Below are 15,988 nucleotides of genomic sequence, written 5' to 3'. Positions count from 1 at the left end.
GAAATAAATAACAGCACAAATCCACAGTGCAGTTTTTACTAATACCTGAAACAGGTTCTACTTTTGCACATTTCTTATAGTATCACATATACAATTGCGTTTTTTCTAAAGGTTTCGTGTAAGGTTTTTCTAAAAACCTTAGTAAAAATGCTTGTTTTACATTCTTTTTGAATGAGTGCAAAATGATTCATTATAACGTTGTATAATAAGCACAACAGTGCGGAGCTTGATCAATAAAATGCTACAGTGAAAAACTGTTAACTGAACCTTTCCTTACTATATACAGTAAATAACTGTGATAGATCTAATGGTAAATTTCATGTAATTAAAATACCATTAAATTTACACTTTTGAAAGTGAAAATGAACAACTCATTGTATAATTTACAGTGAAAAAAACGTAAATTGACATTCCCACAATTCCCCACATGACACTTCGTATTTTATGTATTTTTGTTGAAATAACTGATTAGAAAAAGACTAAGCAAACTATGAAGAAACAAGTTATGTCCATTAGGGTTTTATGTGACATTTAATGTTGTTAAATTAATGTTTATTAATTAAAAAATTAATTATTAATTAAAAAAACTAATTGAAGTTTAAAACCGTCAGGTCACATTAATTAAGGCCAGTCTGTGACCCCAGGCCGCTCTGCTCCATGTGTGGGTGCGTCATAACTCCCAGTCATGTATTACAAGTTCAGAGGGAGTCATCAGCGTCTGTGTTGTGGTGCGCGGCTGGCGTTGTATTGTCCTGCTGTGTATCCATACGCATGGTTCTCAGGGATGGGAAAATGATGAGAGACATTGAGCTGCGTTCTCCGTCTGGAAGAAGGGATGATGGGGTCAGAGAGGAGGTGGAGGAGAGAAGTGGATTGATCGAGTCCCTGACGCTTGGTCCTCGCCATCTGTCACCCTGCAGGCTCTCTCTTTTTCTCACTGAGCTCAGAATGGGTCAGATACACATTTACCTCAGCGGGAGCAGGTGCTGAACAGTCAGACGGTGTAAGGTTAATAGTAAATGTCTTTACTGGATAGTTTGCCTACAAATAAAAATTGTCATCATTTACTAAACCTCATAGTGAAACACATTTTTTTTATTAGCATAGAACTTAAAAGTTCCAAAAAGGTCAAATGCCCTTTGTACCATCTGCACTAGCTAGCACTCCTGCTGCTTTTACTATTCGTTAACAGTATTTGCATAAAGCAGGAAGTAGAACACTTAATATTCAGGATGCAGGAAAATGGAGATCTGCAAGAAGAACTAATGCAGAAGGCAAGATTTTCATAGATTATATTTTTATATGTAATTTAATAATGAATTCATTGCCGAATATACTGACAAGCATTTATGAACTGATGTACTGATGAATTTCCACTTTTGGTACATTTTAAAATATTAATTTTAAATGTAATAATAACACACTACAGTTAATATAACAGTACTTTAAAGAACTTCAGTAATTTAGTGGTCAGCACGTAAAATATTTTTACTTAACTGTGCTAAAGGAACAGTCCTTAAACTATACTTTAAGTACACTTAAAAGAGTAGTTTACTTTAAAAAAAAAAAACTTTTGCTGATAATTTACTCACCCCCATGTCATCCAAGATATCCATGTCATTCTTTCTTCGGTCGAAAAGAAATTAAGGTTTTTGATGAAAACATTCCAGGATTTTTCTCCATATAATGGACTTCAATGGGAACCAAACGGTTCAAGGTCCAAAAGACAGTTTCAGTGCAAACTGCAATCTGTTCAAAGGGGCTTTAAACGATTTTAGACGATCAATAAGGGTCTTATCAAGTGATTGATAAGATAAAAAAAGTTTAAGTTTTATAAGCTCAAATGTTCGCCTTGGTCTGTTCTGTGGTGCGCGTTCGTGACTCTCCTGTTCGAACTCATTTATCAAGATGAACAAATCTTTTTTCGTGTCACTTGGTTCATTCAACGAACGAAATGAACGAGTTGACTCTGGAAAAGTTTTGTTCATTTTGATAAACGAGTTTGAACAGGAGAGTCACAAATGCTTATCACAGAACAGAGCAAGGCAACAATTTGAGCTTATAAAACCTAAACTTTGCTGTTATTTTTTTTTAATGAGTGATCGTTTCGCTTGATAAGACCCTTATTCATCGACTGGAATCGTTTAAAGCCCTTTGAACAGTTTGCACTGAAACTGTCTTTTGGACCTTGAACCGTTTGGTTCCCATTGAAATACATTATATGGAGAAATATCCTGGAATGTTTTCATCAAAAACCTTAATTTATTTTTGGACTGAAGAAAGAATGACATGGACATCTTGCATGACATGGGGGTTAGTAAATTATCAGCAAAAGGTTTTTTTAAAAGTGAACTACTCCTTTAAGTGGCCTTTTATTTTATTAATGTATTATCTACAAGTACAGTTTTTTTTTAATATTTGAAGTACACTAAAAGTGCACATTCACTATAATCACTAACACTTTTTCACAAGGGATGAACATCATGACACATTGTGACAGTGGCAGCACAGCTCTGATGAGTCTGACCTCCAGTCAGGCAGATGTTCTGCCGTCTGATCCTCTGTATCTTGTATCAAATGTAATTGAGTTCTTCTGAAAGTAATCAGCGCTTTTATTGTCAAGAACTAGAGCCTGTTTTTTCAGACGGAAATGAAAGCTATATCAGCTTGAATGTTAGTACAGCAACTTGAAACCAAAGAGCTGTGCCAATTAACAGGCTTAGGTTTATCTCAGACGAGCCAGTTGAGGTCATGGCAAAATCAATGGGCCATATTGTATCAGTTTGCAGACAGTGGCTCAGTGATTAATTACTGCACAACATTTTTATGTTTCTGTGTGGCCGATAAGGGAGAGGAGGAGCAAATTAGCTAGGGTAAAACTTATAAGTAATCCATTGTACATAGAAGTGTATTAAATTTTCAGTAGCATGACAGTAGTTTTGAAAAGTCTCATTGTGTTGCACACACAAATAATCATGCAGACTCTCCTGAACTGTCTCTCACAGAAGGGGTTTGCGTTGGTCTTCTTTTTTATAGAAAATATGTAGTTATAGTTTGCTATTCATTAATGGTTTTAAGATAATTATAAAAAGTATAGGTATACACTAAACCGTTCTAAAGTTTGGTGTGTGTTTTTTTTTTCTTCTTCTTTGGACTTTCAAAGAATCCTGAAAAAAATGCATCACTTTTCCCACAGAAATAGGAACTGTTTTCAACATTACTAATAATAAATGATGTTCCTTGAGCAGCAAATCAGCATGTAATGATTTCTGAAGGAATAATGATGCTGAAAATTCAGTTTTGCATCAGAAGAATAAATTACATTTTAAAGTATAAGAAGTTATTTTTAATTCTAATTCTAATTTCACGGTTTAATGCTTTTTGAGGCTGCATTTAATATATAGTTAGAGACATCAGAACGGTAGTGTTTATTTAATTTTTTTTAGTGACATGGAAGTCCACAGTTGTTTTTATGTACTTCTTAGAAGATATTTTCCTCTTTTATAACTTCATTTTGCTACAACCTTTATTAGTAACTTGTAGTAAAAAAGATTTTCCAGAACACTTGTGTTGTGTGTGTGTGTGTGTGTGTGTGTGAGTTATGCTTAACTGTCGTAGACCTCCATTCACCCCCTTTATTTTCCCAGTCGCTCCCCCTTTCTGTGAAGCAGACGGGATCAGGCACGTGTGAACCTCCGTTTCCCCTCTCCTCTCCACGTGTTTGTGTGTGTAGATGTGACCCAATTTAGAAGTGGTAGCACACACTAGATGAGTGATAACCGAAGAGAAGATATAACAACAGACACATTCCTCTTGAATCTCCTCTTCATTCTTCACTGGTTTTATTAAACACAGATTAAATAGTAACTAGCATTCCTGACTGAGTGTATAAGGGTATGGAGAGAGGAAAGTCCCATCAGATTTTGGACACTTTACAAAGGTTACATTAAACTTTGTGTTTCATACATGCACTTCTGAACATGGCAGAGTGGAAACATAAGAATATATACATTCACATATGATACACGCAGACACTGAAACGAATTTATTAATTTACTTCCAAATTCAGGAGAAGTCAAAATGGCTCTTAAGTTTTTAGTTGTTTTTAATGGTTTCTCACACAGAGGTAATGTTGGTTGGTATCCAGTGGGGGGCGGTGTGCTCCTCCAATCGTCTCAGAAATAACATGTGCTGAGTAGATATTTTATTTTGAGGAACTCAAAACTTTCACAGATTTTAATGTACCTGCCAAAATATGATCTCTCCTGGCTCTATGTCCATCGAGACCCATGTGAACCCCCTGATGGGTCAAAGAGAAAGAAAGCCATGATCATGCTTTCATGGTAACATAATAACAGGCTTTTCACCTTTACACCCTGCAACTTATACTCCATAGCAGGTGTGTGCCGTACAGTATGCATACTTGAACTCTTTCGTCTTGACTGTAGAGATGGTAGAGGCTCTCTGGGCATTCTCTACTTTCTTATTGTTTTAAATAGGCATTTGGAACTTTTTTAATAGTAATTGTGAAATTTTCCTCTGCTTCCACTGTTTCTGAATTCCACCTAACCCCAGTATGTGTGCTATCCCTGCAGGTGTGTGTGTGTGTGAGAGGAGGTTGACGCTGCGGTGGGACTCCGGGCATGTGTAAAGTCTCCATCAGTTCTGGATCTCTGCATCTTTTAGGAGCCCCTCTCTGGGCCTCTGTGCAAGGTAAGACATGATGAGTCCCTGTACGTCGTCTCTCTATCCTCCTTGTCAGAACTGGAGAAAAAGACATGACACATGGAATTGATTTCCATCCTTCATTTAGCCTAGGCATTCAGAACAAGCAGGCTTTAATGGACTCTGCCATTAATATCATAACTTTTACTCCTCGCTGTGTTAGTTTTAATTAGGCTCAGTTAATTAAAGACACTAAAAGCTAATGATCTGTGAAGCATGATGAAAATGCAGTCAGGTTTTCTAAAATCAAGGTTGAAGGATCTGAAAAGGGAAAGGAATGCATTGTAAATCTGACCCGCCTTGCTCATGAATATTAATTAGATGACAGTATTCATAATAGGTAGCCCTGCCCACACAGAAATCTCCTTGGAATGGAGTACCTGTCCTCATGTATATCAACTACTACTTGTGTTGATTCGTTTCTTAGATGTTCCTTTTGATTAAATTTGTGGCCATGTTAAAACAAGGGGATAAATGTGTACAATGTAGCCTACAATGTGTTCCCTAGTTTTAAAGTTGTGGCCAAGATTTAAGTAAATTAAAATGGAGGAACAAATTAGTACAATCTGATGAATTTGTCGCCTACAGTTTGTTTCCTCATTTTAAGTAGTAGTTCACTTAAAAAAAAAAAAAAATGTTGCTGATAATTTACTCACCCCCATGTCATCCAAGATGTCCATGTCATTCTTTCTTCAGTCGAAAAGAAATTAAGGTTTTTGATGAAAACATTCCAGGATTTTTCTCCATATAATGTACTTCAATGGGAACCAAACGGTTCAAGGTTCAAAAGACAGTTTCAGTGCAAACTGTTCAAAGGGCTTTAAACGATTCCAGACGATGAATAAGGGTCTTATCGAGCGAAACGATCACTCATTAAAAAAAAACAAAAAAAAACAACAAAGTTTAAGTTTTATAAGCTCAAATCCTCGCCTTGCTCTGTTTTAAGATGCACTTTTGTGACTCTCCTGTTCAAACTTGTTCAAAAGGAACAAATATTTTTTAACCAAATGACTCAAAAAAGATTTGTTCATTTTAAATGAACGAGTTCGAACAGGAGAGTCCCGAACGTGCATCACACAGAACAGAGCAAGGTGAGGATTTGAGCTTATAAAACTTAAACTTTGTTTTTAATTTTTTAAATGAGCGACACATTCTTTGAAAACAATAGCAAGTGTTGTTCGTTAATTCATTAGATATTTAGGAATATATACACTGTAAAAAAATATTGTTGGTTTAACTTAAAAAAATAAGCAACCTAGTTGCCTTAATTTTAAGTTCATTGAAATGGAAAAATTGAGTTAATACAATGAAGGAGATTGATTTAATCACCAGAAACTCAAAATATTATGTTATCAGAACTACATAAATTATCTAAATTGATTTGACTAAATTTAAAATATTGATTACAAATCATGATTTTTTTTACAGTGTAGAAAGTGCATGTAAGGAAGCCTTGTTTGCTGAAATCATGTGACTTTGTCAGTTCGATTCACTGATTTGAAACAAGTGAGTTGTAAAGGTGTCAAAGCTTTGTGTTCGAACAAGCTCTATTGTTTTGTGACGGATGGATCTTGTCGCACAGCTTTTCAGTGTGTCTATAGAAAATTACTGTTGGAATCTTGTCAGGTTGACCCCTGGTTAGGAAACAGCAAATCTGCAGGAAGAAAAAAAATGTGTTTCTGCTTTAAATCTGGTGAAAGCATCTAAGATAAACATTCTAAAAACTTGCAAAAAATATTGTTTGTGAAAATTTTGCAAGCATCAGCAGAGTTTGTACTCAGTTGGAACAAGCATTTCCTCGCTGTCACAGCTGATTATCACATCTGCAGGAGTCAGGACATTGATTAATGGTGGGAATATGTGTCTGGCGGAGGTTTTCACCCCACAGGGAAATTTCAATAAAGGTTCATCCAGCACTTTGAAGTGTATTTTGTAAGAGGGTCAGGTTCTTGATGGATGACCAATGCGGAGTGTGACAGTGGAATGGATAGTGGCCGACCGGAGTCTAGATGAGGAGGGGCTGTAGGGGTCAGAGGGCAGGGAATTATTAGGATGGGATATATTGTTTTTATGAAGGAAAAACTGATTACCGAGGTATTGAACAGAACAAAAATGCCATGTTTTTTTAAAACATGGTAATACCATGTTTTTGTCATGGTATCATGGTAGTGGTGGTTAAAATTAATCAAATCTAATTACCCCTTACTTACTAGACAACATTTTTGGTTCCTTTGCAAGTATTTTACAGGAGCATGCTGTTCTTTTGATTGCAGATTTAGCCCCTTTGGCCTGACTCATCTGGTTAGTTTGCAGTTTGAGCTAGAGCACATGACTGGCGGTTCTTCAAGACTTTGTTTCGTGTGTGTGTGTGTGTGTGGTCTAGCAGCTGCTCTGACCCTGCAGCTCTCAATTCATGCTCACACTCATCTTAGCAGCTGTCTGTTTCCTTCAGGAGATCGACCCCTGCTCCATCTCTTCCTCTCTGTGGTGGAAATGGCATCTGAGGCCTATTTACTGAACAGACTTTTGTAAGGATAATATCCAGAGATGAGGGGTTTTTGATTAGCATTGAGGTGATAGATTCTAACAATAAAAAAATTAAGACATTATTTGTCAGTTATGTCAGTAATATATTTAAATGTGTTTGAAAATACAGTAAAAATAGTAATATTGTGAAATATTACCACAGTTTATAATAACTCATAAACTGTAACTGTTTTCTATTTTACTATATTTTATGTCAGTTATGTCAGTAATATATTTAAATGTGTTTGAAAATACAGTAAAAATAGTAATATTGTGAAATATTACCACAGTTTATAATAACTCATAAACTGTAACTGTTTTCTATTTTACTATATTTCCAAATGTAATTTATTCCTTTGATTGGAAATCTGAATATTCATCAGACATCACTCCAGTCTTCAGTGTCTCATGACCCATCAGAAATCATTATAAATCTAACAAGAAACCTTTAATATCAATGTTGAACACAGTTGCGCTGCTTAATATTTCAGTTTAAACGGTGATATCATGTAAAACACGAATATAAATATTATATAAATAAAATATAAATAAATATAGTTATATATAATTATATATATATATATATTATTTATAAATGAATATAAATAAAATATAAACATTTTCCAGTAATGAGAATTTGCAGAGGAAAGTCCTTCACTGTCTGTCAATATGGTCCATATCTTTAAGTTATTTAACTTAATTTTGGGGTGAAATGTTGTTACATGGACATTGATCTTCTCAGACAGGCTGTTATTTGTGTTTGAGTCTCATCAAACCGTGTCGTTCTAATGGCCCTCTCTTCATGCCAGTGGAACAGAAACGCGAGCATGCTGTGAGTGAATGAGAAGACAGGCTGAGTAAAGCGTCTCTGACACATTGCCTGCTCCCACCTCTCTCCTGCTAAGATTTACTGTGGAAGAGTATAGGCCAGCCCTGAGATTTGTGTGTTCACAGTTTAACAGATGCCACACGTTACCCCTTTTCCTCTGTCCTATTAAACCACAGCAGTGATTGTGTGCCTCTGTGATTTGTAACCTTTTTCTCTTGAATGACACAAATAATTCTTCAGATATTCTACTGCCCTCTGAACCCCCCACCCCTCCTCTCTCTCTCTCTCTCTCTCTCTCTCTCTCTCTCTTTCTCTCTCTCTCTTTCTCTCTTTCTCTCTTTCTCTCTCTTTCCATATAGACTGATGAATCACTTTTGTATGTTATGGGAAATAACTGTCTGTGTGAAACATCTTTCAATGCTTATGTTAGCAATTCTCCCAAAATGACTAGCATTGCAGTATACAGTCTGTAGCTGTTAACTTCTTTTGTAGAAATCTATTATTCTTTCCATTCTCTGTTAAAGTGTGCTGAGGCATGTCTAACCCCGTGGACTCGCATCACTGATCATCAGATCAAAGCTTATGTAAAAATATGCTATAATTTAATTATCTTCGTTGTCCATGTGATCTTTGCTAATTGTGCTGTTATATTTGGTGTTTCCACCTGTGTTCACGTTGTGAGACCACAACCCCCTGTACTATTTTAAAACACTGGTCTTTCGACATTTAACCTCACTTGACCCTTGACGCTCATAAAACACCATTAATAGTGTTTCAGTGCTGGTGTTAGGAACAGGTGTGTTTCAGATATCTCTCTCTTAATTTTTTCTCATTATTTTATTTTTTTAAGCAACTCTAAGGTTGCTCTTTCATAGCTAAGGAGTTCTCAGACTCAGTGATGTGTCATTTACAACTCTGAGTAATTAAAAAGTAATGAAAATAATAAAGATGATAATAATTCTTAAATTCTTTACAAAATAAAAATATATATTTGTATTATTATTAACAACAACAACATTTATTATTTTTGTTATTATTTTTTGATCTTCCAGAAGATACATATTTGAGTTCATGTTGAAATCGCTGAATTTTTACTTGGGGATAAAATAATAATGATGATGATGATAATAATGATGATAATAATATTTTTTTTATAATTATTAATTATAGAGTTGAAATAAAATTAAAATATATATACATTTAAATAATAATTGTATAATGATAGATAGATAACATACTCCAGATATTTTAGACATTATCCAAATACATTTAATAATCTGGAGGTATGGCTGTTCATTAATGGGGGAATTCCAGGAATGGAAACTCTGTGAAAACTAAGAAAATTTTTTGAATTTTTCTTGAAAATTTGAAAATTTGAATTTTTTTAAAATTAAATTAAAATTAGGGGAATTAAACATTATATTAGGTCAGGGTTTCCTGAACTGGGGTTTGCAAAGGACCTGCAAGGGGTTTGATGAAAAGGTAATAATTATTAAAAACATCAAAATTTGAAATTTTAAAATAAAAACAATCAGCACAGAGAGATGAAATATTTTATTTGTTATGCTTCGTGGCCTCTGACCTTTTGTAATGCCACAAAACTAAAAGACTTTCTGTACATATATAACCAATAGGCTGTTTTAGAATGGACCATTCATAAAAATTAAAAATAGTAAGAATAAATAAATAATGAATAATTTACTGCCATTTTGTGAACATTAAGTAATCATGTAATCAAAACTGTAACTAGTCTGATATGAGTATTTTAAAAAACGTAATGTAATCTAATTACATGTAATTTGTGGAATCTGATAACGTAATCCAGATTTCATATAATCAGGAACCATCTCACTGATGGTGTGTACCGTACATGTTATGGAGAGTGTATGGGATGTGTTTGTAATGCTTTGTGATGGAGCTTTGTGATCGGGGGTCCGAGCTCAGGGCTAGGTCTATATACACAATCCCAGATTTGATATACTTCTCTGAACCCATGATGTTCTTATGTAATCTGCCTCCAGCTGCAGGTTAGTCACAGATTAGTGTGCATTGATTCCACACTGCGATCTTTGATCATTTAGATGGTAAAACACATTTTCCCTCAGCTTGAAAGAGTTGATGGTGTCAACATGCTCCTCTCATGCCATCAGAGTCTTAGACCTCATCAGGGATTCAATGGACACCATGCACTGGATCAACATGCACTTTGTAATTTGTTCCGCATTAGGAGGCAATCAGTTAAAATACATTTTTAGGCTGATATTAAAAAAATCTGTAGGATTATGAACATGAAACTGCATTTGAAACCCAGTTTGCTTCCAAAAGTAACACATATTATTTGAAACAAACAAAATACAGTTTAAAAGTTTGGGGTCGGCAAGATTTTTTTTTTTTTTTTTTTTTTTAAAGAAATCTCTTATGCTCACAAAGGCTGCATTTATTTGATGAAAAACTACAGTAAAACAGTATGATTGTTTCAAATTTTGATGTTTTTTTTTTTAATCAAACTTGCCACTTTCATGTGTTGATAATAAAAGGATGCTGGAAGCTAGAATATTTTAAAATGGAAAGAGTTAAAGCTAGGCCTATATTTTAAGTATAAACTTTAAAACATTTCAAGTATAAACATGTTATACCTTTAAGTTTTGCTTTTTAAGTATACTGGTAGTGTACTTGAAGTACTGTATAATATGTAAGTAGTAAACAATAAGTATGATGTTATGTTCACTTAAAGAAAGCTTACAAGTATACTTGCAGTATAAAACTACGAAAGTACTTGTTTACTGAGAGTATAGTGAGTAAGTGTATAAGTCTTAATAGTAAACTAGTAGTAGTTAATAGTAGTGCAGATGTAGTACAAATGAGAAACATAGTTGTGAACTAGTTGTGCACTTAAAGTTTACTACTGTTACACTTAAACGTATACTTTTATATACTAAAAAGTGGGCCAATTTAGTTCCAAGTTTACTACCAGTACATTGATTTTGATATACTTACTACATAAAGTATACTTGAAAATATACTTAAGTACTTAATATGAACTACAGTATACTTATTTTTCATAAGGGTAATTATAAACAAACTTGCTGTGAGTCTTTGACAGTACTCTGGAAATTTGATTGGGTTGTGAAACATGGTTTAAATGTGACAAGTGGGTGGAGTGGTCGGGTTCAAAAACTGATGGAAACTATGGTTTAGAGGCAAAGAATGTTATTACATCATGATCAAAGATTACAAAGAAAGACTTTTTTAGGAGTAAAGTGCACTAACTGATGAATCATGCCCAGTAAATGCATTTAGAAAGGTTCAGGCTGACTTCAGGCTGAAAAACAGCAGTATTATTCCAACTGAAAACAATTAAAATGTCACATTTTCTGAGTGAAGGTACCTGAATCTGCAGAAATCAGTGGAGATCTACTCATTTAGCAATGAAACTGACAGAGCCCCCACCACAACCCCATGTCTGCCACTCAACAGTTGTTTTGTGTTTTTGTCCTTTCTTTTCTCTAGGTCTCTCCTTCTCTTAGTAGAGGGTCAAGTGTTTTGTTGGAGGCTTTGAGGACCTCTCATTTTGTGTCCATCTGCATGTGTGTGTGCATGCTTGATCAAATCAATGTGTGTGTGTGTATGGGGGATGGAAGGGGGATTAGGTTCATGTTCAGTCTTTTGTCCTTCACTATCATTAATTTTCTCTCCCTTTCCTAACCAACTCCATTCCGTTCCAGTTCTTCCCCTCTGAATTGAAAAGAGACAGCGGGACTGGGAAGTTTGGGGGGATTGAGAATTCCCCTTGCCCCCATTCATACTTAATCAAGGCTGTTCATTATCCTGCTAACAATAGCTTTAACCAGTACAGTACTGGAAGAAACAAAGTTTACTCCCTAGTTCATGTCCAGGCTGTTTTGTAAGCAGTGCTGGGTAGATTACTTACAAATTATAGCCAAAACATGATACAAATTTTAGTTCGTAAGAGTAATCTTTAACATTACACATTTCAGCTAATATACTGTAATCGGTCTACTTTTAGATTACGTTAGGATAATCTTGTCCAATGTTGATGTACAAAAAGAATTTCATTCATTGTTATCAATGACGTGAAGTAAATTAAACAATACTTGCAGGGTTTCCAAACTGGTGGTTTGTAAAGGAAATGCAGAGGTTTCGTAAATTAGTGAAAAGTTAATAAAAATGTTCAATTAAAAGGAATAAATAATTAGAAAAAAAAATAAATAAAACGCTTATAAAGCTCTGTGGCCTCTCATCTTATATAATTATTTATTTATTTATTTTTTTTAGAAAGGAATTTGTAAAAGTTAGAAAAGAAGAAAGTTAGAAAAGAAGAATTAGTGAGAGCCAATGAATTATGAATAATTTACTACCTTTTTTATATTAAGTAATTAATTTAAGTTGTAGTCTGATTATGAGAATTGAAAAAACAAAACAAAATTTAATTTTTGGAATCTGATTACATAATCCAGATTACATAGTCACTGTAGGGTGAAAAAACACTACTTTTCAGGAAATGGGGATTTTTTAAAAAATAATTAAACACTGTGTTGTCAAAGTTTATATTGTGGTTTTATCTATGGTCTTGATGTGTCATTATTAACATTTTCACTAAATCAAGCAAAAATGGAGTTACAAGGGTTTTGACCAGCGTATCCCAGTTTTTCCGTCATTAGAACGACCCAACTGAGGCAGGTACATTTTACACAATTTGCAGGTTATAAAGTTTATTGTAGCTATATGGGCACTCCGTTTTCTTCTGTAAATTAGCCAAAATCTCATGTTATGCAAGATGAAGTGCAATGGAGGTCCAATGGAGTTACAAGGTTTAGTTATAAGCTGTTTTTAATACTTTTCATTGGTTAAAGCAAAACCCACCGACAGATGTAAAGGGTGGCCAAAGGAAAATATGGAGATACAAGGTTTCCGCCTGACAAAGACGAAGTAATCCGTTACTTCCAAGTAAGGTCTGTAAGCATTTGTGCATGTGCTGTCGCTCCAGTATGGAGAATACTCAACCAGATTTGCTTTGAGATATGTGTGTGCACTGTAGTTGGGAGTATCAAGTTAAGCCTCCCCAGTGAGTATATGTGGAGTGTAAGTTCATATGATAACTCCCCTGGAGGGCAAGTGTCCATTAATCACTCAGATGCTCATCTGTTCCTAACGCTTCATTAGCTCTCCTTCCTCCCTGCCTCTCTCTGCCTCCTTTTCTCCTTTTCACTTCACTTGAGAGTCCCACACTACTCTGTGTCTGTGTATTTACTGTTCTCTGCACATGCAGGTTTAGGAGTAACACGTCATGCTTCCTTGCTTTTGTTTGGGAATGGCCTGTAAATGAGGGAGTGAAGTGGTAAACGATTTAAAAAGGAAGAACCAGTGAATAGGTTTCATTGAAAGGCAACCCTTCAGATAAATGGCTGATTCTTCAAATACAGCATTTCTGTGTCCCAGGGATTGATTTGCATTAGAATGTTTGTACTTTTTGGTTACATTGAAACAATTTTTTCTACTTTTCAGATGTCTTTTGTATACAGTATATGTACAGAACATACAGTAAAAGTTTGGGGTCGTGCACATTTTTAAAATGCTTTTATAAGAAGTACTTAATGCTCTCCAAGGCTAAAAAAAATGCAGTAAAACCATAATATTGTGAAATAGTATTACAGTTTACTGTTTTCTATTTTAATATATTTAAAAAAGAAAAAAGAAAAGGTAATTTATTCCTGAATGGATTGGAAAACTAAACCATCAAAGTGACAACAAAAACGGACAACCAAGAACTGAAACACACTCACAGGGCTAAAATAAAAACCTAAAATAACCAAGGTAACAAATGAACAGGGAGTAAACAAGCATGATGTTTCCATCATCATCATTTTCATCACATTTGTTGGTTCATAAAAAATTTTAATAAAAGTTCCTAAAAATGTTTAAAAGGCTGCATTGTCTTGTGAAGCATGGTTGACCACTGATGGACATTGTTAATAGACAAATTAAACTAGTAAAAATGTGAAAAGTACATTTATATAAAAGTACACAGAGCCAAATACACTCACCTAAAGGATTATTATGAACACCACACTAATACTGTGTTTGACCCCCTTTCGCCTTCAGAATGGCCATAATTCTACGTGACATTGATTCAACAAGGTGCTGAAAGCATTCTTTAGAAATGTTGGCCCATATTGATAGGATAGCATCTTGCAGTTGATGGAGATTTGTGGGATGCACATCCAGGACACGAAGCTCCCGTTCCACCACATCCCAAAGATGCTCTATTGGGTTGAGATCTGGTGACTGTGGAGGCCATTTTAGTACAGTGAACTCATTGTCATCTTCAAGAAACCAATTTACACCATTACACCACCACCACCACCACCAGCCTGCACAGTGGTAACAAGACATGATGGATCCATGTTCTCATTCTGTTTACGCCAAATTCTGACTCTACCATCTGAATGTCTCAACAGAAATCGAGACTCATCAGACCAGGCAACATTTTTCCAAGTCTTCAGTTGTCCAATTTTGGTGTGCCCTTGCAAATTGTAGCCTCTTTTTCCTATTTGTAGTGGAGATGAGTGGTACCCAGTGGGGTCTTCTGCTGTTGTAGCCCATCCGCCTCAAGGTTGTGTATGTTGTGGCTTCACAAATGCTTTGCTGCATACCTTAGTTATAATGAGAGGTTATTTCAGTCAAAGTTGTTCTTCTATCAGCTTGAATCAGTCGGCCCATTCTCCTCTGACCTCTAGCATCAACAAGGCATTTTCGCTCACAGGACTGCCGCATACTGGAAGTTTTTCCCTTTTCACAGTCACACCGTTCTTTGTAAACCCTAGAAATGGTTGTCCAGGATAATCCCAGTATTTCAGATATATCCTGCATTATGGGGTCAAAATGTCCCCACAAAGATGCTCATAGTATGGTATAGGAGAATATGTAGCTCATATTTGAGAAGAGAAAAACACATTAGTTTTGTTCAAAACAACATGCAATTTGGTGCTGTTGCTAATATGTTTGGTCAAAATGTAAGATAGGATTCAACTTCTGTATAATGATCTGTATAACTGTATAACAAACTACTTGAGTGACACAGTTCACTATTATGATAACAAAAAAAGTTCCTCAAAAACCTTCTTTACCAATGCATTTTAACATGATTCTTCTAAAAAAATATGTAATTAAAATAAACCTCAATGGTTTCAGTCCAGGAAGTGTTCACCTTGAAATATTACTAACAATATGTTATATTAACAATTCTATATACTATATTCTATGAACTAACAAAAGCAAAAAAAGGCATGACTTACGACCTTAATTTTGAGAATTACTAAAATGCTTTTTACCTACTAAGTATGAAGTATCAATCAGACACCAGAAGGCATGCCAGATATTGTGTGCAGCTGTTTTTTTCCAGCAAAGTTTTGGTCATGTTGATAATTTAGAGACGTTAGAAATTGGATTAAAGCTGCTGTTGAGGGTCAGATTTGAAAACAGGATGACAGTCCTTCCATTTTCCACAGAAAATAGTTGACAGAGATGAAGAAAAGGAAAAGGTAGAGGAAAGACGAGGAAAAAGAGAGGGAGTGAGCACGAGGAGGGATTAAATGTGTGTGAGGATGGGGGTAGTGGAGGAGGAAAGGGCCACAGACAAAGTGAGAGAGGGAGGAGGGTTGCAGGAGAAGGGGGCGGTGCTGTGGCGGCAAACAGCAGGGAAAGAGAGGACAGGACAGAGGAGAAGGGGGTTTCTACTAGAGAAAAGAGAGGAAACTTTGGCATGAGGTGGAGGAGCAGAGAGAAAGAAAGATAGAGAAAGAGAAGAAGCAGACTGGGATTGTACCTCCAGGACAGACCGGGGGAAGACGCGAGGAGGCAAGCCATGCAGACCACTATGGGTATGTC

At 35.4% G+C, this 15,988-nt stretch overlaps 1 protein-coding gene across 2 annotated transcripts in view; it reads left to right on the top strand.

Moving 5' to 3' along the window:
* lzts2a (leucine zipper, putative tumor suppressor 2a) overlaps positions 1 to 15,988 on the top strand; it is a 55,213-nt gene that overhangs the window by 16,742 nt on the left and 22,483 nt on the right. Inside the window, exon 2 of one of the 2 annotated variants that reach the window (XM_039671958.2) lies at positions 4,596 to 4,713. The gene's annotated coding sequence lies outside the window, so the exon portion shown is untranslated. Of the gene's footprint in view, positions 1 to 4,595; positions 4,714 to 15,785; positions 15,982 to 15,988 lie in introns of those variants that run through there. The other variant, XM_039671956.2, reaches the window with a different exon arrangement.

Source organism: Pimephales promelas, chromosome 11 (assembly GCF_988280905.1).
Source record: "Pimephales promelas chromosome 11, fPimPro1.hap1.1, whole genome shotgun sequence".
In the NCBI taxonomy this organism is placed as follows: Eukaryota; Metazoa; Chordata; class Actinopteri; order Cypriniformes; family Leuciscidae; genus Pimephales; species Pimephales promelas.
Note: the sequence above shows the minus strand (reverse complement) of the source record. Positions and strands in the feature narration are given on the sequence as shown.